General features: G+C 38.2%; 1 long non-coding RNA gene across 1 annotated transcript in view; it reads left to right on the forward strand.

Moving 5' to 3' along the window:
* The window catches only part of LOC122468661, a 54,326-nt gene that overhangs the window by 10,308 nt on the left and 18,282 nt on the right, over positions 1-25,736 (forward strand). The window contains exon 2 of the long non-coding RNA XR_006293301.1: positions 7,439-7,507. This is a non-coding gene — a long non-coding RNA (uncharacterized LOC122468661). The remainder of the gene's footprint in view (positions 1-7,438; positions 7,508-25,736) is intronic.

Here is a 25,736-nt window from a genome sequence, read left to right on the forward strand (position 1 = left end):
TGAGATGGACTTGACAGATATATTTAGAACTCTGCATCCCAAAGCAACAGAATATACTTTCTTCTCGAGTGCACATGGAACATTCTCCAAGATAGATCATATACTGGGTCACAAAACAGCCCTTCATAAGTTTACAAGAATTGAAATTATACCATGCTTACTTTCAGACCACAATGCCATGAAGCTTGAAATCAACCACAGGAAAAAGTCTGGAAAACCTCCAAAAGCATGGAGGTTAAAGAACACCCTACTAACGAATGAGTGGGTCAACCAGGCAATTAGAGAAGAAATTAAAAAATATATGGAAACAAACGAAAATGAAAATACAACAATCCAAACGCTTTGGGACGCAGCAAAGGCAGTCCTGAGAGGAAAATACATTGCAATCCAGGCCTATCTCAAGAAACAAGAAAAATCCCAAATACAAAATCTAACAGCACACCTAAAGGAACTAGAAGCAGAACAGCAAAGGCAGCCTAAGCCCAGCAGAAGAAGAGAAATAATAAAGATCAGAGCAGAAATAAACAATATAGAAACTAAAAAAACTGTAGAGCAGATCAACGAAACCAAGAGTTGGTTTTTTGAAAAAATAAACAAAATTGACAAACCTCTAGCCAGGCTTCTCAAAAAGAAAAGGGAGATGACCCAAATAGATAAAATCATGAATGAAAATGGAATTATTACAACCAATCCCTCAGAGATACAAACAATTATCAGGGAATACTATGAAAACTTATATGCCAACAAATTGGACAACCTGGAAGAAATGGACGAATTCCTGAACACCCACACGCTTCCAAAACTCAATCAGGAGGAAATAGAAAGCTTGAACAGACCCATAACCAGCGAAGAAATTGAATCGGTTATCAAAAATCTCCCAACAAATAAGAGTCCAGGACCAGATGGCTTCCCAGGGGAGTTCTACCAGACGTTTAAAGCAGAGATAATACCTATCCTTCTCAAGCTATTCCAAGAAATAGAAAGGGAAGGAAAACTTCCAGACTCATTCTATGAAGCCAGTATTACTTTGATTCCTAAACCAGACAGAGACCCAGTAAAAAAAGAGAACTACAGGCCAATATCCCTGATGAATATGGATGCAAAAATTCTCAATAAGATACTAGCAAATCGAATTCAACGGCATATAAAAAGAATTATTCACCATGATCAAGTGGGATTCATTCCTGGGATGCAGGGCTGGTTCAACATTCGCAAATCAATCAACGTGATACATCACATTAACAAAAAAAGAGAGAAGAACCATATGATCCTGTCAATCGATGCAGAAAAGGCCTTCGACAAAATCCAGCACCCTTTCTTAATAAAAACCCTTGAGAAAGTCGGGATAGAAGGAACATACTTAAAGATCATAAAAGCCATTTATGAAAAGCCCACAGCTAACATCATCCTCAACGGGGAAAAACTGAAAGCTTTTTCCCTGAGATCAGGAACACGACAAGGATGCCCACTCTCACCGCTGCTGTTTAACATAGTGCTGGAAGTTCTAGCATCAGCAATCAGACAACAAAAGGAAATCAAAGGCATCAAAATTGGCAAAGATGAAGTCAAGCTTTCGCTTTTTGCAGATGACATGATATTATACATGGAAAATCCGATAGACTCCACCAAAAGTCTGCTAGAACTGATACAGGAATTCAGCAAAGTTGCAGGATACAAAATCAATGTACAGAAATCAGTTGCATTCTTATACACTAACAATGAAGCAACAGAAAGACAAATAAAGAAACTGATCCCATTCACAATTGCACCAAGAAGCATAAAATACCTAGGAATAAATCTAACCAAAGATGTAAAGGATCTGTATGCTGAAAACTATAGAAAGCTTCTGAAGGAAATTGAAGAAGATTTAAAGAAATGGAAAGACATTCCCTGCTCATGGATTGGAAAAATAAATATTGTCAAAATGTCAATACTACCCAAAGCTATCTACACATTCAATGCAATCCCAATCAAAATTGCACCAGCATTCTTCTCGAAACTAGAACAAGCAATCCTAAAATTCATATGGAACCACAAAAGGCCCCGAATAGCCAAAGGAATTTTGAAGAAGAAGACCAAAGCAGGAGGCATCACAATCCCAGACTTTAGCCTCTACTACAAAGCTGTCATCATCAAGACAGCATGGTATTGGCACCAAAACAGACACATAGACCAATGGAATAGAATAGAAACCCCAGAACTAGACCCACAAACGTATGGCCAACTCATCTTTGACAAAGCAGGAAAGAACATCCAATGGAAAAAAGACAGCCTCTTTAACAAATGGTGCTGGGAGAACTGGACAGCAACATGCAGAAGGTTGAAACTAGACCACTTTCTCACACCATTCACAAAAATAAACTCAAAATGGATAAAGGACCTAAATGTGAGACAGGAAACCATCAAAACCTTAGAGGAGAAAGCAGGAAAAGACCTCTCTGACCTCAGCCGTAGCAATCTCTTACTCGACACATCCCCAAAGGCAAGGGAATTAAAAGCAAAAGTGAATTACTGGGACCTTATGAAGATAAAAAGCTTCTGCACAGCAAAGGAAACAACCAACAAAACTAAAAGGCAACCAACGGAATGGGAAAAGATATTCGCAAATGACATATCGGACAAAGGGCTAGTATCCAAAATCTATAAAGAGCTCACCAAACTCCACACCCGAAAAACAAATAACCCAGTGAAGAAATGGGCAGAAAACATGAATAGACACTTCTCTAAAGAAGACATCCGGATGGCCAACAGGCACATGAAAAGATGTTCAGCGTCGCTCCTTATCAGGGAAATACAAATCAAAACCACACTCAGGTATCACCTCACGCCAGTCAGAGTGGCCAAAATGAACAAATCAGGAGACTATAGATGCTGGAGAGGATGTGGAGAAACGGGAACCCTCTTGCACTGTTGGTGGGAATGCAAATTGGTGCAGCCGCTCTGGAAAGCAGTGTGGAGGTTCCTCAGAAAATTAAAAATAGACCTACCCTATGACCCAGCAATAGCACTGCTAGGAATTTATCCAAGGGATACAGGAGCACTGATGCATAGGGCCACTTGTACCCCAATGTTCATAGCAGCACTCTCAACAATAGCCAAATTATGGAAAGAGCCTAAATGTCCATCAACTGATGAATGGATAAAGAAATTGTGGTTTATATACACAATGGAATATTACATGGCAATGAGAAAAAATGAAATATGGCCTTTTGTAGCAACGTGGATGGAACTGGAGAGTGTGATGCTAAGTGAAATAAGCCATACAGAGAAAGACAGATACCATATGGTCTCACTCTTATGTGGATCCTGAGAAACTTAACAGGAACCCATGGGGGAGGGGAAGGAAAAAAAAAAAAAAAAGAGGTTAGAATGGGAGAGAGCCAAAGCATAAGAGCCTGTTAAAAACTGAGAACAAACTGAGGGTTGATGGGGGGTGGGAGGGAGGAGAGGGTGGGTGATGGGTATTGAGGAGGGCACCTTTTGGGATGAGCACTGGGTGTTGTATGGAAACCAATTTGTCAATAAATTTCAGAAAAAAAAAAAAAAGAACTAGAGGGTATTATGCTAAGTGAAATTAGTCAGAGAAAGACAAATATTGTATCACTTCGCTCAAATGAGGACTTTAAGACACAGAACAGATGAACACAAGGGAAGTGAAGCAAAAATGATATAAAAACAGGGAGGGGGACAAAACATAAGAGACTCTTAAATATGGAGAGCAAACAGAGGGTTACTAGAGGGGTTGTGGGAGGGTAGATGGGCTAAATAGGTAAGGTGCATCAAGGAATCTACCCCCAAAATCATTGTTGCACTATCTGCTAACTAACTTGGATGTAAATTAAAAAAATAATAATAAAAAAATAAAGTAACGGAAGAAAAACAAAATCAAACAAAAAAATATGAAATAGCTGTATGGCTTAGAGGTAGTTTTAGGAAGAATATGGTATTGCTTTATGTTTGCTTGATTAGGAGCTTTTAAAATGAGAAGTACTTACAGAAGGATCTAAAAGAAGAGAGGGGAGGGGTGATATCACATATATATATATATATATATTTTTTTTTTTTAGTTACCTTTATATTATATATTCATCTTTTGAAATGGGTATCTGTTAGTATTAATCCCTCAAAGCACTGTAGCAAATCATTAAGAAGAAAAAATAAGCTGGCCAGTGGCCAGTACTCTTATTAACTTCCTGAGAGATTGAATTTCTTTCTTCTGCTTGCATTCTAATTGCCACCTGTCAGGGTGTAGAGTCCCTTTTGCCATCTTGCTTAAAGAATCATTATTCCTTTCACCTGCTCCAGGGACTCTGAGCCCATGAAAACACAACACATTTGACATAGTCCCCAGAGAGAATTTTAAAGCCCTAACAAGTTAGCTTAGAACTTGCAGATGAGCCTTAACCATCTGGCCAGATGGGGCCACCAGATCCAGATATCATTGTCACAGAATCCATGAGTTCAAGACATGAGCTGAGATCAAGACTCAGACACTTAACTGACTGAGCTATCCAGGCACCCCTGTTGTGACTATTTTTTAGAACAAAGATACTCATTCTTCAATGAAAACCCACTTTTTCATTCTTCAGTGAAAGCCTATTATTTCTTGTAGGAAGGCCCTACCTCAAAACATCCTTTCAGTGCCTTTCTTTCTTTCTTTCTTTCTTTCTTTCTTTCTCTCTCTCTCTCTCTCTCTCTCTCTCTCTCTCTCTCTCGTGCTTCCTTTTGTTCTCTTCCCTAAGCTTTGATAATTTCTCTTCTTTCTTGTGTTCTTCAGTTTGCCTGCAACACTATTCCTATTGCTAAGCAAATATTGTTCATCCTTTGACAATTTTCCTAGGCTGGAGATGGGGGTATAAAAGAGGATGGGGTCTGGCCAGAAAGAAGAAGTTGATGACAAGAAAGGCATGGTGGTCCCAAGCTTGGGAAGGTCTAAGACATTCTAGAACATGGGGCTGGGTCCTGGGAAAGGATAGTTGCTAAAAGGGAAGTGTCTTTACACTTATTGTGGTGAACATTGAGTAACGTATAGAATTGTGAAATCAATATGTGGTATACTTGAAACTAATATAACATTGTATGTTAATTATACTTGAATAAAAAAATTAGACAAGGGAAGCGCCTTCTTGTGTCTGAAAGCCCTTGGTCCATTCCTAATAGAAATTGAAGACATCATTCATTCTTTCATTTATCAAATATTTATTAAGCATTACTATATTCCAGTCAAGCATTAGAGGCTAGAAATAGAACTGTGGACCTGACAGATGAAGTCCCTGCCCTACTGGAGTTTGTGGACTGAGGATATAGCCAATATAATGTAATAGGAGATTATGTTCTAGAGTGATAGGGGCTCTGAAATGGGAACTTTTAGATTACATGAGAGCACATAGAGGTGCTTCTATCTAGAATTTGGGGGATCAGAGAGGCCTCATAGAGGAAGTGATGTATGAATTGATATTGGAAATATAAGTAGGAGTTAGTCTGGTTAAGAGATTGGATGGAGTTAGGTGGCTATAGGCAAAGGGAAGAGCATGTGCTGGGCTCCTAGCTGGAAATAAGCTGAACTGGGTATTTCTGGAGTATAAACATGAGGGGTTGCAAGGAGGAGAGGGGGCTATGAGGAGAAATCAGGCTAGAAAAATGAACAGGGACATTCAAGGATGTGGAACATCCAAGGAGTCATGTTAGAATTTGGCCTTTCTTTTCTTTTTTTAATGTGTATTTATTTTGAGAGAGAAAGAGCGAGCACATGAGTGAGCATGTGCACACGAGTGAGTGGGGGGAGGGGCAGAGATAGAGGGAGAGAAAGAATCTCAAGCAGGGTCTGCACTGTCAGCATGGAGCCCTATGTGGTACTCTATCACATGGACTGTGAGATCATTTCCTGAGCCGAAACCAAGAGTCAGATGCTTAACCCACTGAGCCACCCAGGGGGTGGTCTTTTTTTTCCCCCTAAGGCCATCGGGAAGTGATTGGGGGTTTTTGTCAGGGCTGTCACAGATGTCATTTATCTTTTATATCAATGATTGTGCTTCCTTGTGGACCCTGGCCTGTAGGTGGCTAAGGCTGGAGCAGGGAAACCTGTTCTGAGCAAGGCAGGGAAAAGCAATCACTGGTCAGCAGGCTTTCCTAGAGGCAACCAGATGCCTGAGGCTGTGGTGGGGTACATGGCAAGGAGGCAGCAGAGGGCTCATCTAGGGCAGCACAGTTGGTAGAAGGTATGGGGGGAGAAACAGAAGAGTTAGTGATTTACATTTAATATTTAAGGACTTATCCCTGCTAGTAGCACCTGGCAGCAGTTGCCCTATTTTCTTAGTAGATTCATCATTTTAATATCTAGTCCCTAGAAAAGCAGTAGGTCTCACAAAATGCCAGTAGTACTATTTGTCAGGCACATTCAGGACTAGGTGTGCCCTCAGCAGGCTGCTGCTTTTCCTGGAGGGGGCAGATGGGAACTTGTGGATCTGGGGGCATGACAGGAAGAAATATTGATGGTTTCAGGCTTTTTAGACTCTGAGAGATATGTATTAGAGCAATAGGCATTGATGAATTTTTTCTGCATCCCCCTGTCTTGTAACTGCTAAGCCATAAGCATTATTGTTCCTCTCCTCTGATCTCTATATGACTGACCAACTTCTTCATGTGTGTTTATTGCATCCTGCCACACTACTTCTTTGAGCTGGAATCAAGGAAGTTGTTTCTCTTTGAAACCGAAAGAACATGTATTCAGTACCTCTGCCTACCCGGTCATGTCTTTGAAATGTTTCCTGGGTTCATTTTCATTTCCACAGTCTATTGGGTTCTAAATGTTTGAAATCCTTTTTTTGCCCCTTTATATATTCATTCTAAATATTTAATAGAGTTTGCCATATGAAGGAAATTAGAACACATGTAGGGAAAAATTGAAAGATGATAACGACATTATTCTGGCTTTTTTTGGGTAACTACCTGGGGAAGACTATGCACAGAATAAATTGAGGAACATTTTTGAATTGCATTTTGTTTCCCTTGAGCCTGGCCAATAATTTATGTTCCTATGTAGCTCCCACAATTTAGCAGTGATTCCCAGTGCTAGCTGTGGGAAGGAGTCATCTAATGACATTTGAATAAAAAGTAGATGCTGTAGCTTTACCCCTGTTATGTTCTGATTCATAGGGTTTGAGATAAATTAGAAAATTTGGCTTAATTTTAATGCCCAATTGAATGGCACATTTGGGCTTACCTTATGTTGTTTCATATAGTGTCTATGATACGAATAGATTATTTTTGTGTAGAATTATTATCTACATAAGATAAATGGAATCTGTTATTTGTGATTTTGTCAGTGATTCCTAGTCATCTATATTTGACAAGGAAGAAAGTTAAAAGGTGTAAACTTATGGTTAATGGGCATTTTTACAAATACTAATGTTGTGTACTTTTCATGTTTTCTACATAGATCAACTGTTGAACCCTGGTGAAAAATAATCAGCTGCAATAATGTTCTGCAGTAAAAAGAAATCACTTGGTAAGTGTTGAGCTCTTCAGATGACACAAAGTGAATCTGACTTTTAATTTTATTATTTTACTTTTTAAACTCATTTCATTTTGTTTTGTAGAAGTGTAATTTATATACAAAAATAGCCAAATCTTAAGTATTCAGTTTGATGAGTTTTGACAATTGTGTATATACCTGTCTGTACTACCCTAAAACTAGATACAGAAAATTTCTATCACCCCAGAAAGTTCCCTTGTGTTCTTAAAAAAATATTTATTTATTTATTTTAAAGTTTATTTATTCATTTTGAGACAGAGTGATAGAGTGAGAGGGGGAGGGGCAGAAAGAGAGGGCTGGAGAGAGATTCCCCCGCAGGCTTCATACTGTCAGCCAGTGCAGAGCCCGATGCGAGGCTCGAAACCAAGAACCATGAGATCATGTCTTGAGCCAAACTCAAGAGCTGGATGCTTAACTGACTGAGTCACCCAGGTGCCCCCAAATTATTTATTGATTGATTAAAAAAATTTTTTTAAATGTTTATTTATTATTGAGAGACAGAGAGAGACAGAGCATGAATGTGGGAGGGGCAGAGAGAGGAGGAGACACAGAATCCGAAGCAGGCTCCAGGCTCTGAGCTGTCAGCACAGAGCCCAATGCGGGGCTCAAACTCACAAACTGCGAGATCATGACCTGAGCCGAAGTTGGATGCTCAATCAACTGAGCCCCCCAGGTGCCCCCCAAATTATTTATTTTTAACTGAAATATAGTTGGCATACAATATTATATTAGTTTCAGGTGTACAGCATAGTGATTTGACATTTATATATATTACAAAATATTCATTGTGGTAAGTGTAATTACCATCTGTCACCATGCAAAATTATTATGGTATTATTTACCATTTTCCCTATGTAACAATTCATATTTCTGTGACTTATTTTATAATTGGAAGTTTGTACTTTTTAACTCTCCCTTCCCTCTGGGGACCACCAGTTCTCTGTATTTATGAGTCTGTTTCTATTTTGCTTTGTTTGTTCATCTGTTTTTTTAGATTCCACATATAAGTAAAATCATACGGTTTTGTCTTCCTCTGTCTGATGTATTTCAGTAAACTTAATACCATCTAGGTCCATTCGTGTTGTCCCAAATGGCAAGATTTCATTCTTTCTAATGACTGAATAGTATTCCAGTGTGTGTGTGTGTGTGTGTGTGTGTGTGTGTGTGTGTGTGTGTGTGTAGCATATCTTTATTCATCTGTTGGTAGGCACTGGGCTGCTTCCATCTTTGCTATTGTAAATAATGCTGCAATAAACATAGGAGTGCATATGTCTTTTTGAATGAGAGTTTTTGTTTTTTGGGGGTAAATAACCAGAGGTGGAATTGGTGGACGGTATGGTACTTCTATTTTTTTTTTAATGTTTATTTTTGAGAGAGAGAGAGAGAGAGCATGAGTGGGGGGGGGGGGGAGTGCAGAGAGAAATCCAACGTGGGCTCTGCCCTGATGTAGAGAGCCCAATGCAGAGCTCAAACCCATGAACTGTGAAATCATGATCTGAGCCAAAGTCAGATGCTCAACCAACTGAGCCATCCAGGCACCCCTGGTATTTCTATTTTTAATCTTTTGAGCAAACTCTATATTGTTTTTCATAGTGGTTGTACCAATTGACCTTTCCACAAATAGTACATGAGGGTTCTCTGTTCTCCACATCCTCACCATCACTTCTTATTTCTTGTCTGTTTGATTCTACTATTCTGACAGATGTGAAGTGCTATCTCATTGTGGTTTTGATTTGCATTTCCCTGATGCTTAGTGATATTGAGCATCTTTTCATGTGTCTGTTGGCCATCTGTATGTCTTTAGAAAAATGTCTGTTCAAGTCCTCTTCCCATTTTTACTTGGATTTTTTTTTATCTCAAGTTGTATGAATTCTTTAAATATTTTTGATGTTAACCCCTTACCAGATATATCATTGACAGATATCTTCTCCCACTCAGTAGGTTGCCTTTTTGTTTTGTTGATGGTTTTCTTCACTGTGCAAAAGCCTTTTAGTTTGATATAGTCCCAATTGTTTATTGTCAGCTGCAAATAGTGACAATTTTACTTCTTCTTTACCAGTTTGAGTGCCTTTAATTTCTTTTTCTTAATTGATTGCTGTGGCTAGGACTTCCAGTACTGTGTTGAATAAAAGTGGCAAGATTGGACATCCTTGTCTTGCTCCTGGTCTTAGCGGAAACATTTTAAGCTTTTCACCACTGAGGATGATGTTAGCTGTGGGTTTGTCGTACATGGCCCTTATTATGTTGAGATATGTGCCCTCTATATCCACTTTGATGAAGTTTTTTTTTTTATCATGAATATTAAATTTTGTTGAATGCTTTTTCTGTAACTGTTGAGATGATCATTTGATTTTATCTTTCATTTTTGTTGATGTGGTGTATCACACTGATTGATTTGTGGCTACTGAATCATCCTTGCATCCCTGGAAAATTTTCTAACAACAAGGACATTCTTGTCTACAAGATTGTCACAACACCCAAAAAGTATAACTTTAGTTAATGACATAGATTCTGTTTTTCAATTTCTCCATTTGTCCCTAAAACATATTATCTTTAAGAGCTGGTTTTTATTTTTGGTATAGTATCTAATGGATGTTCACACATTGTGTTTGGCTTTTAGTCCCTTTGTTTTCTTCTAAATTTAGAACAGTTTTTCATTGTATAGAATTTTGGAAAAGTCCAGTCCAACTCCTAAACATATTTGGATTGTACATTTTTGGCACAAATACCATATAGATAATTTGTTTTTTAGTGGACAACTAGTGTGTTTTATGAGGAATGCAACTTTCTGATCTTCCTCACATAGAATTTCATTTTACCGACCAATAGTCATTTTTGTGTAATGAGGCTAAATGTTTTGGCCACACATCTGGGTCTGTATCTTCTCTGGCGCAGATTTTTGGAGAAAGCTGACACCATCCTTTGCATCATCATGATTGGGAATGATGCATCTTTGGGTTATATCAGTTCATATAGATTTGGTCATAGGTTGGAGAGCTATTATAACCTAAAGTATTCATTTGCTATGTAGTCAGTTAAGAAACATTTTTTGAGCCCCTATGATAGGCTAGGAAGTGCCACTCTTTCTTGACTTTAAGTAGGTTTTTTACAATTCAGTAAAATACATATATCTTTACACAGTTGTGTACAGTAGCAATGATAACTTAAGAATTGTTAAACATTACTACAAGTAGTAAATTTGCCAGAGGATCACAGACTAGAGACCTTCTAATCAGCCCGGGGTGGTCAGGGGAAAAAAATCATACAGAAGTGGTATTTTATCTCAATGATATATTTAATGTCTGCAACATTTAGTAAAAATGTATTTGCATTTATGTAAATTTTCACAACATCATCAGGAAGCTTGGGCCATTGGTGATGTATATGAAAATATAACAAGCCCAAACATGATATTGTAGGGAAACAAAAATTTTGTCATGTATGCTTTATTGTTTATTATCATCATATTCATATAAATCTCATATTCTTTAAGATGTAAAGAATTCTAGCTAATTGAGTCTATTTTCTGTTCTTTTTTTCCTTTTTTTTTTGTGTTTGTTTATTTTTGAGAGAGAGAGAGAGTGTGACTGGGGAAGGGGTAGAGAGAGAGAGATAGGGAGACATAGAATCTGAAGATCTGAAGCAGGGTCCAGGGTCTGAGCTGATGCAGGGCTCGAACTCAGAGACTGGGAGATCACGACCCAAGCTGAAGTCGGATGCTTAAGCGACTGAGCTACCCAGGTGCCCCTATTTTCTGTTCTTTTTAAAAATTTTAATTCCAGTATAGTTAACATATAGTTTTATATTTGTTTCACGTATACAGTATAGTGATTCAACAATTGGATACATTACTCAGTGCTCATCCTAAGTGTACTCTTTATCTCCTTCGTCTGTTTCACCCATTCTTCCCCCCTCCCCTCAGGTAACCTTCAGTTCTGTCTAGTTAAAGTCTGTTTTTGGTTTGTCTTTTTCTTTGTTCATTTAAATTTGTTTCTTAAATTCCACATATGAGTGAAATTACCAGGTGTTTATCTTTCTCTGGTTTATTTTACTTAGGATTATACTTTCTGGTTCTACCCATGTCACTGCAAATGGCAGGATACCATTTTTTTTATGACTGAATAATATTCACACACACACACACACACACGCCATTTCTTCTTTATCCATTCATCTACCAAAGAACACTTGGGCTGCTTCCATAATTTGGCTATTGTAAATATTGCGGCAATAAACAAAGGGGTGCATATATCCCTTCAAATTAGTGTTTTTGTATTCTTTAGTTAAAAACCCAATAGTGCAGTTACTGGGTCATTGGGTAATTCTATTTTTAATATTTTGAAGAACCTCCATATTGTTTTCCTCAGTGGCTACACAAGTTTGCATTCCCGCCAAACCCACATGAGGTTTCCTTTTCTCCACACTTGTTGTTTCTTGTGTTTTTGATGTTAGTCATTCTGACAGGTGTGAGGCGCTATCTAATTGTGGTTTCGATTTGGATTTCCCTGATGATGAGTGATGTTGAGCATCTTTTCATGTGTCTGTTGGCCATCTGTATGTCTTCTTTGGAGAAATGTCTGTTCATGTCTTCTGACCATTTTTTAATTGGATTATTTTCATGTTGAGTTGCATAAATTCTTTATATATTTGGGATACTAACCCTTTATCAGATATGTCATTTGCAAATCTCTTCCTCCATTCAGTTGGTTGTCACTTAGTCTTGTTGATTGTTTCCTTTGCTGTGCAGAAGGTTTTTATTTTGATGTAGTCTCAATAGTTAATTTTTGCTTTTGTCTCCCTTGCTTTAGGAGACATATCTAGAAAAATATTGCTACAGCTAATGTCCAGGAAATTACTGCCTGTGCTCTCTTCTTGGATTTTTATGGTTTCAGGCCTCACATTTAGGTCCTTGCTCCATTTTGAGTTTATTTTGTGTATGGTGTGAGAAAGTGGTTCCAGTTTCTTTTTTTTTTGCATGTAGTGTCGGTTTTCCTAACACCATTTATCGAACAGACTTTTTGCCATTTATATTCTTGCCTCCTTTGTTGAAAATTGATTGACCATATAATTGTGGGTTTATTTCTGGGTTTTCTATTCTGTTCCATTGATCTATGTGTCTATGTTTTTTTAAATAAAGTTTATTTGTTTGAGAGAGACAGAGAGAGTGAAAATGGGGGAGGGGCAGACAGAGAGGGAGAATCCGAAGTAGGCTCTGCGCTGTCGGAGCAGAACAAGAAATGGGGCTTGAACTCCTGAAACTCTGAGATCATGACCTGAGCCAAAATCAAGAGTTAGATGCTTAACTGACTGAGCCACTCTATGTGTGTATTTTTTGTGCCAGTACCATACTGTTTTGAGTATTATAGCCTTGTGGTATATATTGAAATATGGGATTGTGATGCCTCCAGTTTTTTTCTTTTTCAAGACTGCTTTGGCCACTTAGGGACATTCCATACAAATTTTAGGATTGGGTGTTCTAGTTCTGGGAAAAATGCTGTTGGTATTTTGATAGAAATTGTATTAAATGTATAGATTTCTTTGGGTGCTATGGACATTTTAACAATATTTGTTCCTCCAAAACATGAGCTTAGAAAATTTTTTCATTTGTTTGTGTTGTCTTTAATTTCTTTCATCAACTTTTTATAGTTTTCAGAGTACAGATCTTTCACCTCCTTTAAGTTTATTCTTAGGTATTTTATTGTATTTGGTGCAATTATAAATGGGACTGTTTTCTTAATTTTTCTATATGCTACTTCATTTGTAGTGTATGGAAATGCTACAGATTTCTGCATGTTGATTTTGTATCCTAAAATTTTAGTGAATTCATTTATTTATGAATTCTAATAGTTCTTGTAGTTTTTTGGTAGAGTCTTTAAAGGTTTTCTACATACAGTATCATGTCATCTACAAATTGTGGAAGTTTTACTTCTTTACCAATTTGGATAGTTTTGTTTCATGTCTTACTGTTGTGACTAGGACTTGTAGTACTATGTTGAATAAAAGTGGAGACAGTGGACCTCCTTGTCTTCTTCCTGATCTTGGACAAAAGCTCTCAGTTTTTCACCATCAAGTATGATGTTAGCTGTGGGTTTTTATTACATTGAGGTATGTTTCCTCTAAACCTAACTTGTTGAGAGGTTTTTTGTTTTATTTATTAATCATGAATGGATGCTATACTTTGTCAAATGCGTTTTCTGCATCTATTATAATGCTTGTATAATGATTGTTTCTATCCTTTCTTTTACTAATGTGATGTATCACAGTGATTGCTTTGTGGATATTGAACCACCTTTGCATCCTGGGAATAAATCTACTTTATCATGGTGTACAATTTTTCAAATGTATTGTTAAGTTTGGTTTGCTAGTATTTTGTTGAGGATTTTTGCATCTATGTTCATCAGAGATATTGGCTTGTAGTTCTCTTTTTTTGTGGTGTCTTTATCTGGTTTTGGTATCAGGGTAATGCTGGCCTCATAGAATGAATTTGGAAACTTTCCTTCCTCTTCTATTTTATGGAATAGTTTGAGAAGAAGAGTTACTAACTCCTCTTTAAATGTTAGATAGAATTCACCTGTGAAACTGTCTGATCCTAGACTTTTGTTTTTTGGGAGTTTTTTGACAACTGATTCAATTTTCTTATTGGTAATTGGTCTATTCAAATTTTCTGTTTCTTCCTGATTCAGTTTCGGGAGGTTATATGTTTCTAGGAATGTATCCATTTCTTCTAAGTTGTCCAATTTGTTGGACTCTAATTTTTTCATAATATTCTCTGATAATCTTTTTTATTTCTGTGGTGTCAGTTTTATCGATCTTTTCGAAGAACCAACTCCTGGTTTTGATGTGTTCTATTGTTTTTTTTTTTAGTTTCTATTTTGTTTTTCTTCTTTAATCTTTACTATTTCTTTCTTTCTACTTTCTATTTCTAGCTCCTTTAGGTGTGAGGTTAGGTTGTTTAGTTGAGATTTCTTGCTCCTTAAGCAGACCTGTATTGCTGTAAGCATCCCTCTGAGAACAGATTTGCTGCATCCCAAAGATTTTGGACCATTGTGTTTTCATTTACATTTGTTTCCCTGTATTTTTTGATACCCTCTTTGATTGTTGACTCATTCCTTGTTCAGTAGCATGTTATTTACCTTCAGGTATTCTCTTATCAGATTTTTTTTTTCTGGTTAAGTTCTAGTTTCATAGTGTTGTGGTTGGAAAAGATGCATGGTTTGATTGCAATCTTTTTGAATTTCTTGAATCTTTAAAAAAAAACATTTATTCATTTTTGAGAGAGTGAGAGTGAGAGCAGGGAAGGAACAGAGATGGGAGGTGGGGGCAGAGGTTCTGAAGTGGGCTCTGCTCTGGCAGCAGCAAACCTGATGCAGGGCTTGAACTCGCGAACCATGAGATCATGACCTGAGCTGAAGTTGGATGCTCAACTGACTTAGCCACCCAGGTGCCCTGAGTCTTGATTTGTGCCTAATATGTGATCTATCTGGAGAATGTTCTATGTGGACTTGACAAGAATGTATATTCTACTGTTTTAGAATGGAATGTTCTGAATATATGTTAGATACATGTGGTCCAGTGTATCATTCAAAGCCATTCTTTCCTTGTTGATTTTCTGCTTGCGTCATCTGTCCGTTGGTGTAAGTGGGGTGTTAAAATCTCCTAATATTGCTGTATTACTGTTGATTACTTCCTTTATGTTTGTTATTAGCTGCTTTATGTATTTGGGTACACCTGTGTCAGGTACATAAATATTTACAATTGTTATATCTTCTTGTTGGATTGTTTTATGATTGTATAGTGTCCTCCTTTGTCTCTTATTACAGTCTTTGTTTTAAAGTTTATTTTGTCTGATATAAGTATTGCTACCTCTGCTTTCTTTTCACTTTCATCTGCATGATAAATGCTTCTCCATTCCTTCACTTTGAATCTACAGGTGCCTTTAGGTCTGAAATGAGTCTCTTGTAGGTGGCATATAGATGGGGCTTGCTTTTTTTTTTTTTAAATCCATTCTGTCATCCTATTTCTTTTGATTAGAACATTTAGTCTCCCTAAATTCAAAGTAGTCGTTGATATGTATGTGCTTATTTGCCATTTTGTTAGTATGGTGGTTTTTGTAGTTTTTCTCTGTTCCTTTCTTGTCTTGCTGTCTTCTCTCATGGTTTACTAGCTTTCTTTAGTGATACACTTGGATTCCTTTCTCTTATTGTTTGCATATATATTATCAGTATTTTATTTGTGGTTACTATTAGGTTATATGTGACATTTTAGGCATATAGTGGTCTATATTAAGTTGATGTTCACTTCAGTTTGAACCCATTCGTTAGTGTTCTCCCTCCCCAGGTTTCAGGTATATGGTGTCATACTTTATATCCTTTTATTTTGTGATCTCTTGACTGATTTTTTTTTCAACGTTTTTATTTATTTTTGGGACAGAGAGAGACAGAGCATGAACGGGGGAGGGGCAGAGAGAGAGGGAGACACAGAATCGGAAACAGGCTCCAGGCTTCGAGCCATCATCCCAGAGCCTGACGCGGGGCTCGAACTCACGGACTGCGAGATCGTGACCTGGCTGAAGTCGGACGCTTAACCGACTGCGCCACCCAGGCGCCCCTTGACTGATTTTTAAAAATACACCTATTTTTTATTTCTTTTGGGCTTCCTACTTTTCTTATTCATACTTATGGTTTTTCCTTTCCACTCAAGCAAAGGGCTGGTTTAGTGGTAATGAACTCCTTTAATTTTTGTTTGTCTGAGAAACTCTTTATCTCTCCTTCTATTCTGAATGATAGCCTTGTTGGATAGAGTATTTTTAGCTGCAGTTTTTTCTTCCATCACTTTGAATATATTATTTCACTCCCTTCTGGCCTGCAAAGTTACTGCCAGAAAATCATCTGATAGCCTTATGGGGTTTCCCTTGTATGTAATTTTACTTTTCTCTTGCTGCTTTTCAATTTTTTTCATTGTCCCTACTTGTTGCCATTTTAATTTCTATGTGTTTTGGTGTGCATCTTCTTGGGTCGATTTTTGTTGGTGGCTCTCTGTGCTTCCTGCATCTGGAATTCTGTTTCCTCCCCAAGATTTGAGAACTTTCCAGGTATTATTTCTTGAAAGGAATTTTCTTCCCCCTTGCCTCTTTTCTCCTTCTGGGGTCCCTATAATGCAAATGTTATTATGCTTGATGGTGTTGCTGAGTTCCCTAAGTCTATTTTCATTTTTTTAAAGTTATTTTTCTTCTTGGGGGCACCTAGGTGGCTAGCTGTTTGAGCATCTGACTCTTGATTTCAGCTCAGGTTATGATTCCAGGGTTGTGGGACTGAGACCTGTGCTGGGCTCCATGCTGAGCATGGAAACTGCTTAAGATTCTCTCTCTCTCTCCCTCTATCCTTCTCCCTCACTTGTGCTCTCTCTCTAAAATAAAGAAAAATGAATTTTTCTCTCTCTTATTCAGCTGGATTATTTTCCATTACTCTGTCTTCCAGGTCATGATCCAGTCTTCTGTTTCCTGTAGTCTACTGTTCATTCCCCATTTAGTGTATTTTTGGTTTCATTTAGTGTATTTTTAATTTCAGTTATTGAGTTCTGTATCTCTGGTTCCTTTTAATGTTCCTTATCTCTTTGTTGGAGGTCTCACTGAGGTCTTTCAGTCTTTCTTGGGTCCAGTGAGAATCTTTCTGACCACTACTTTAAATTCTCTATCAGGCATTTTACTTACCTTCATTTTGTTTAGGTCTCTTGCTGTGATTCTGTCCTCTTGTTTCATTTGGAGCATATCCTCTATCTCCTCATTTTGTGTAATTGTGTCTGTTTCTGTGTGTTTCTATGTGTAGAGGCATCATGAAGAATGGGTCTTGTAGTGCCCTGCAATGCAGTGTCCCTTCTTCACCAGCAGCTGGTGCTTCAGAGGTATCTCCTATGTGTGTTGTGTGCACCATGCTGTTGTAGCCTAGCTACATTTGCTTCCATTCCGGTTGTCTGCAATGGCCGTCTTTGCCTGTTGTGGGCAGGGTTTGGTCACTGTGTTGTTAGTGGGCCAGTCTGGGGCTGCCTTGGGCTTGAGTCAGGTCAGGCATTTTCTACAGATACAGTAGCACCGAACTGCAGGGTGCTTTTCCTGTGTTGTCCCCTTAGAAGCTTTTGTTGGTAGACAGGGCCTGCAGTCAGACCTGATGTCTTTCCCCAGCCCACTGCTGGGGCCACAGTTGGATGGGGGTGTGTGGTTATCTTCCCCTCTCCCTGGGGCAGGAGTCCCTTTGGAGTGGTGCGGGCCGCTGTTGGGGATGCTTGCATACTGCCAGGTTTGTGGCACCATTTTGGGTAGGCTCTGGCCAAGGGCATATTGGAGGGGGTGGATCCACATAAGTACTGGGGGCGGGCACTGGTGTTAACAAAGTTTGTGCCTGGGTCGTGTTTGAGAGAGAACCTGGAAGTGAGGTCTGGACCCTGGAGAATGCTGGGGAAGGGCACAGCTATTAGCAAGCTAGATAGCCAGTGTTGGTGCTGTGCTGGTTCCTGTAGGTCTCTGTCTAGACTGAGGGACAGGGGAGGGAAATGGTGCCCACTGTCTTCTTTATTCCTTGAGGCATTTCCCAAGGACCCCTGTTTCTCCGGTATATGCTCTGAGATTATAAATAAGTAGCCCTCCTGTAAACTCCAGGCGTTTTTCAAACAGGTGCTTCTGTGCTTCATGCATGTTCTCGGGAATGTTTGTTGCGCTGTTTTAGGGTAGGGACTCAGTTCCATATTGTCCTCCCTCCTGACTCTCCCGGAGTAGAACAGGCTGACTTTTCAAGTTCCAGGTGTTAAATTCTGATGGTTAAAATAACTTGCAAAATTACACCCCTCTGGTTTTCACTGCCAAATGTTATGGGGATTCTCTGGGCCTGGGGTGCCCATTGTGAGGGTCTGTTCCATTCCAATCTCAGCACCTGTGGAGTCACTCCTTCCATGGAAAGGCCCATGGGTCTGTTGAGATCCTGACTGTGTCTCCCCACTTCTACCCTCTTTGATGTGTCCTCTTTATATTTAGCTGTGGAGAGTTTGTTGTGCCAGACTTGTGGTGGTTTCTGGGTTATTTAAACTGATGTGGCTGTTATCTAGTTTGTATCCCTGAGACAAGATGAGCTTAGGGTTCTCCTCCTGAACCATCTTCCCTGGAAGTTCTCTGTTCTTGATAATTCACCCTTTCCATATAGCTTATATGGGAGGCCCAAGACAAATCATTTTAAAGCCTATGAAGAGCATTATTCTTGTGTAAAATTCTTAATTGAGATTTCATGTAGTTGGGTAACATAGGAAGGAAAAGAAGTAGGTAATAAAGGCTTTCTTTAAACTAGCTAAAGCTTTTCTTGTTTCCAAAGAACCAAGGAGGTTGTGGAGCCAGCATGCATTAGTCCACAGGGAAGCCCTTGCTCAGTATGTTTATGGGGTGTGACAGGTCACATTATTTCTTTCTTTTATTTTTTTTAAATTTTTTTTAACGTTTATTTATTTTTGAGACAGAGAGAGACAGAGCATGAACGGGGGAGGGTCAGAGAGAGAGAGGGAGACACAGAATCGGAAACAGGTTCCAGGCTCTGAGCTGTCAGCACAGAGCCTGACGCGGGGCTTGAACTCACCAACCGTGAGATCATAACCTGAGCCGAAGTCGGACGCTTAACCGACTGAGCCACCCACGTTATTTCTTTCATTGACATTTTGTTGGCCCATTCCTCCACAAAATATTAAAAACTGTAGTTTACAATTGTGTGTATAAAGACAAGTATAATGTATTACTGCTATATTCATTTTTTTCTTCTAATTTTAAAATAAATTAAAATTTAAACATTTTTATGTGTCCCTAAAAGTATTGTGGGCCCTAGGCAATGCATCTCTTGTGCTTACAAAGGAGGTATTTTTTTTTTTTTTTGGCTGAAATTTATCCTTCTGCTTCTCAGGCATTATTGTGATCATATACTATTTATCAGGTAGTAGGTTGGTCCTGCAGTAGAGGATTGATTATAAAGATAAAGAAGACATGGAAACTACCTGGTGGCACCGTATCAATGCATGTAAAAGTACATGTATATATTTTAATATGTGTTTAAAGAGTGTTATTTCTGCTTGCGTTTATCCCTCATGGAACAATGATAAATCCAAAAGTTCTTTCTTAAGTACTTTTGCAGTTATACTTGTGAAGGTAATAGTTGTTGTTTGAGCTTGGTTTTTGTTTAATATAATAATTTGAAGAAAATGAAAATTTTTTCAAAACCATCTATTTTGTTAGTTTAACTGAAAATGAGGCCATTAGAATGAAGTGATAATCAGTACTAACCAATGATACACTAAGAACAGTGCTGGTTTTGCAAAAACTCTCATAACTTTGGGGTTAGGATTTTCTAATGAATTTTCCTGTATGTTTTAATAACATTTTGGTGTCCAGAGGAAACAGGACATGGGAAATTTTATTTGGTACCACTAGAGATGAGGGGGAAATTCCCAATTCCTTCCATTTCACTTTAGTAAAATTCTATGCAAAAGATGATAGAATTAATCCAGAGAATAAATCTTTCCTGCTCATCCTAAGTATTTCAGGGCATAAGCTTTCCATTCATAGGTTCATCAGTTTTTTAACTGGAAGAGAAGGAGGAGCAGCGTTAGTGTTCCTCGTCCTATTTACACTCTAGATTTTTATGTCTTGCTTAAATTTCTTTGAAATAGAAGTCTTTTTTTCTCCATAGAGAGTACACTATGTACTTAAAATTTTGCCTTTATAGTCACTGTGCACAGTTGCAAATAGAAAGTGTAGAAAAGAAATGTCTTCTGGCTCTCATACACTTTGCAAAATTGTGTGCTGCTCTAAGTTTTTTCAATTGTGGTATTGTGTAGGCTTTGAGCAATCTGATGTTTTATTACTCAGGATGTGGACTAGCTTGGGCTGCTGTTAAAGAACCACTAGTCACTGGAGACTATCTAAAGAGGGCTGATCCTCAACAACATCCTTTATCACTTCTCAATGGATTTGGGGGGTGGTGGCTATTTTCTCCTTGAATGCTCTTTTTTCCTGGTCTTCATGATTCTTGTGGAAATTCTTGCTTCTCAGCGTGCTATGACCCTGTCTCCTTCACTGGACCTCAGTGGTGGAAATTTCCCCTGGTTCAGTGTTCTATACTTTTCTCTATGTATAATGTGTTCCTCAGAGTACTCCTCTTCTTCTGCTTATTTCTTTGGAGATGACTCTTAAATCTACAGTGCCTATCGTGACATCTTGCCTAATGTTATACTTTATTCCCAATTGCTACTGTCTTTGATCTAATAATTCTATTGATATAGCTTTAAGTTGTACAGAATGATAAAACTTGGGAATTAAAAGGATCTTCAGTCATCTTGTCCACATTGTCTTCCAACCTGACAATCTATTCCTATAGTGTTGCTGATTTTTTTTTCCCCTTGAATATTTACTCTAATAGTAGTTCAGGCATGTAATTTAGAAGATACATCATTCTCTGGGCAGTAAATTCTACATGTTAACTAGAATTTCACATCCTTGTTAAGTGTACTTTCTGTTCTGTAGTTTGGAATAACAGAATATTTATTCTGCCATTTACATTAAAGATCATCAAATGTTTAAAGGTCTTTTTCATATCAGTGCCCTCACAGACACATGGAGAATGATGTTTGACCAAATATCCAGGCATCCCATTGCTCAGTCAAGTTGACATATTAAAATTAACCAGCACAAATCGCTTCTTGGCCTTTTGGCTAAGATCAAGTGTAAAATTAACCAGCACAGCCATATTTTAGTGTATCGTTATTCTTAAATTTTTCTCGTTCTCCTTTTAGTTTGGTCAGTTTTTGCTCTATATATTTCTAGGTTACATTATTAGATGTATACAAATTTAGAGTTACATATTCCTGGAAGAATAATCTTCTATTATTATGGAATGTCCCTATTTATCTTCAGTAATTCTTATTGTATTAAAGTCCACTTTATCTGAGATTAATGTAGTGATACCAGATTTCCTCTGATTAATGTTTACATGTTATATATTTTTTCTTTTCACTTTCAGTGCTTTAATGTTCTTAAATTTAAGACACAGCATATAGTGTTTTTAAAAAATAGTTTGACAGAGGTATCTGGGTGGCTCAGTTGGTTAAGCATACAACTTTTTTTTTTTTGAGGTTTATCATAGTTTATTCTATTTTTTTTATATATGAAATTTATTGTCAAATTGGTTTCCATACAACACCCAGTGCTCATCCCAAAAGGTGCCCTCCTCAATACCCATCACCCACCCTCCCCTCCCTCCCACCCCCCATCAACCCTCAGTTTGTTCTCAGTTTTTAACAGGCTCTTATGCTTTGGCTGTCTCCCACTCTAACCTCTTTTTTTTTTTTTTCTTCCCCCCCCCCCATGGGTTCCTGTTAAGTTTCTCAGGATCCACATAAGAGTGAAACCGTATGGTATCTGTCTTTCTCTGTATGGCTTGTTTCACTTAGCATCACACTCTCCAGTTCCATCCACGTTGCTACAAAAGGCCATATTTCATTTTTTCTCATTGCCACATAGTACTCCATTGTGTATATAAACCACAATTTCTTTATCCATTCATCAGTTGATGGACATTTAGGCTCTTTCCATAATTTGGCTATTGTTGAGAGTGCTGCTATGAACATTGGGGTACAAGTGCCCCTATGCATCAGTGCTCCTGTATCCCTTGGATAAATTCCTAGCAGTGCTACTGCTGGGTCATAGGGTAGGTCTATTTTTAATTTTCTGAGGAACCTCCATACTGCTTTCCAGAGTGGCTGCACCAATTTGCATTCCCACCAACAGTGCAAGAGGGTTCCCGTTTCTCCACATCCTCTCCAGCATCTGTAGTCTCCTGGTTTGTTCATTTTGGCCACTCTGACTGGCGTGAGGTGATACCTGAGTGTGGTTTTGATTTGTATTTCCCTGATGAGGAGGGACGCTGAACATCTTTTCATGTGCCTGTTGGCCATCCGGATGTCTTCTTTAGAGAAGTGTCTATTCATGTTTTCTGCCCATTTCTTCACTGGGTTATTTGTTTTTCGGGTGTGGAGTTTGGTGAGCTCTTTATAGATTTTGGATACTAGCCCTTTGTCCGATATGTCATTTGCGAATATCTTTTCCCATTCCGTTGGTTGCCTTTTAGTTTTGTTGGTTGTTTCCTTTGCTGTGCAGAAGCTGTTTATCTTCATAAGGTCCCAGTAATTCACTTTTGCTTTTAATTCCCTTGCCTTTGGGGATGTGTCGAGTAAGAGATTGCTACGGCTGAGGTCAGAGAGGTCTTTTCCTGCTTTCTCCTCTAAGGTTTTGATGGTTTCCTGTCTCACATTCAGGTCCTTTATCCATTTTGAGTTTATTTTTGTGAATGGTGTGAGAAAGTGGTCTAGTTTCAACCTTCTGCATGTTGCTGTCCAGTTCTCCTAGCACCATTTGTTAAAGAGACGGTCTTTTTTCCATTGGATGTTCTTTCCTGCTTTGTCAAAGATGAGTTGGCCATACGTTTGTGGGTCTAGTTCTGGGGTTTCTATTCTATTCCATTGGTCTATGTGTCTGTTTTTGTGCCAATACCATGCTGTCTTGATGATGACAGCTTTGTAGTAGAGGCTAAAGTCTGGGATTGTGATGCCTCCTGCTTTGGTCTTCTTCTTCAAAATTCCTTTGGCTATTCAGGGCCTTTTGTGGTTCCATATGAATTTTAGGATTGCTTGTTCTAGTTTAGAGAAGAATGCTGGTGCAATTTTGATTGGGATTGCATTGAATGTGTAGATAGCTTTGGGTAGTATTGACATTTTGACAATATTTATTCTTCCAATCCATGAGCAGGGAATGTCTTTCCATTTCTTTAAATCTTCTTCAATTACCTTCATAAGCTTTCTATAGTTTTCAGCATACAGATCCTTTACATCTTTGGTTAGATTTATTCCTAGGTATTTTATGCTTCTTGGTGCAATTGTGAATGGGATCAGTTTCTTTATTTGTCTTTCTGTTGCTTCATTGTTAGTGTATAAGAATGCAACTGATTTCTGTACATTGATTTTGTATCCTGCAACTTTGCTGAATTCATGTATCAGTTCTAGCAGACTTTTGGTGGAGTCTATCGGATTTTCCATGTATAAAGCAAAAAGCGAAAGCTTGACTTCATCTTTGCCAATTTTGATGCCTTTGATTTCCTTTTGTTGTCTGATTGCTGATGCTAGAACTTCCAGCACTATGTTAAACAACAGCGGTGAGAGTGGGCATCCCTGTCGTGTTCCTGATCTCAGGGAAAAAGCTCTCAGTTTTTCCCCGTTGAGGATGATGTTAGCTGTGGGCTTTTCTGATCTTTAAGTATGTTCCTTCTATCCCGACTTTCTCAAGGGTTTTTATTAAGAAAGGGTGCTGGATTTTGTCAAAGGCCTTTTCTGCATCGATTGACAGGATCATATGGTTCTTATCTTTTCTTTTTATTAATGTGATGTATCACGTTGATTGATTTGCGAATGTTGAACCAGCCCTGCATCCCAGGAATGAATCCCACTTGATCATGGTGAATAATTCTTTTTATATGCCGTTGAATTCGATTTGCTAGTATCTTATTGAGAATTTTTGCATCCATATTCATCAGGGATATTGGCCTGTAGTTCTCTTTTTTGACTGGGTCTCTGGTTTAGGAATCAAAGTAATGCTGGCTTCATAGAATGAGTCTGGAAGTTTTCCTTCCCTTTCTATTTCTTGGAATAGCTTGAGAAGGATCGGTATTATCTCTGCTTTAAACGTCTGGTAGAACTCCCCTGGGAAGCCATCTGGTCCTGGACTCTTATTTGTTGGGAGATTTTTGATAACCGATTCAATTTCTTCGCTGGTTATGGGTCTGTTCAAGCTTTCTATTTCCTCCTGATTGAGTTTTGGAAGAGTGTGGGTGTTCAGGAATTTGTCCATTTCTTCCAGGTTTTCCAGTTTGTTGGCATATAATTTTTCATAGTATTCCCTGATAATTGTTTGTATCTCTGAGGGATTGGTTGTAATAATTCCATTTTCATTCATGATGTTATCTGTTTGGGTCATCTCCCTTTTCTTTTTGAGAAGCCTGGCTAGAGGTTTGTCAATTTTGTTTATTTTTTCAAAAAACCAACTCTTGGTTTCGTTGATCTGCTCTACAGTTTTTTTAGATTCTATATTGTTTATTTCTGCTCTGATCTTTATTATTTCTCTTCTTCTGCTGGGTTTAGGCTGCCTTTGCTGTTCTGCTTCTATTTCCTTTAGGTGTGCTGTTAGATTTTGTATTTGGGATTTTTCTTGTTTCTTGAGATAGGCCTGGATTGCAATGTATTTTCCTCTCAGGACTGCCTTCGCTGCATCCCAAAGCATTTGGATTGTTGTATTTTCATTTTCGTTTGTTTCCATATATTTTTTAATTTCTTCTCTAATTGCCTGGTTGACCCACTCATTCGTTAATAGGGTGTTCTTTAACCTCCATGCTTTTGGAGGTTTTCCAGACTTTTTCCTGTGGTTGATTTCAAGCTTCATAGCATTGTGGTCTGAAAGTATGCATGGTATAATTTCAATTCTGGTAAACTTATGAAGGGCTGTTTTGTGACCCAGTATATGATCTATCTTGGAGAATGTTCCATGTGCAGTCTAGAAGAAAGTATATTCTGTTGCTTTGGGATGCAGAGTTCTAAATATATCTGTCAAGTCCATCTGATCCAATGTCTCATTCAGGGCCCTTGTTTCTTTATTGACTGTGTGTCTAGATGATCTATCCATTTCTGTAAGTGGGGTGTTAAAGTCCCCTGCAATTACCACATTCTTATCAATAAGGTTGTTTATGTTTATGAGTAATTGTTTTATATATTTGGGGGCTCCGGTATTTGGCGCATAGACATTTATAATTGTTAGCTCTTCCTGGTGGATAGACCCTGTAACTATTATATAATGTCCTTCTTCATCTCTTGTTACAGCCTTTAATTTAAAGTCTAGTTTGTCTGATATAAGTATGGCTACTCCAGCTTTCTTTTGGCTTCCAGTCGCATGATAAATAGTTCTCCATCCCCTCACTCTCAATCTAAAGGTGTCCTCAGGTCTAAAATGAGTCTCTTGTAGACAGCAAATAGATGGGTCTTGTTTTTTTATCCATTCTGATACCCTATGTCTTTTGGTTGGCGCATTTAATCCATTTACATTCAGTGTTATTATAGAACGATATGGGTTTAGAGTCAT

Source organism: Prionailurus bengalensis, chromosome B3 (genome assembly GCF_016509475.1).
Source record: "Prionailurus bengalensis isolate Pbe53 chromosome B3, Fcat_Pben_1.1_paternal_pri, whole genome shotgun sequence".
NCBI classification, from domain to species: domain Eukaryota; kingdom Metazoa; phylum Chordata; class Mammalia; order Carnivora; family Felidae; genus Prionailurus; species Prionailurus bengalensis.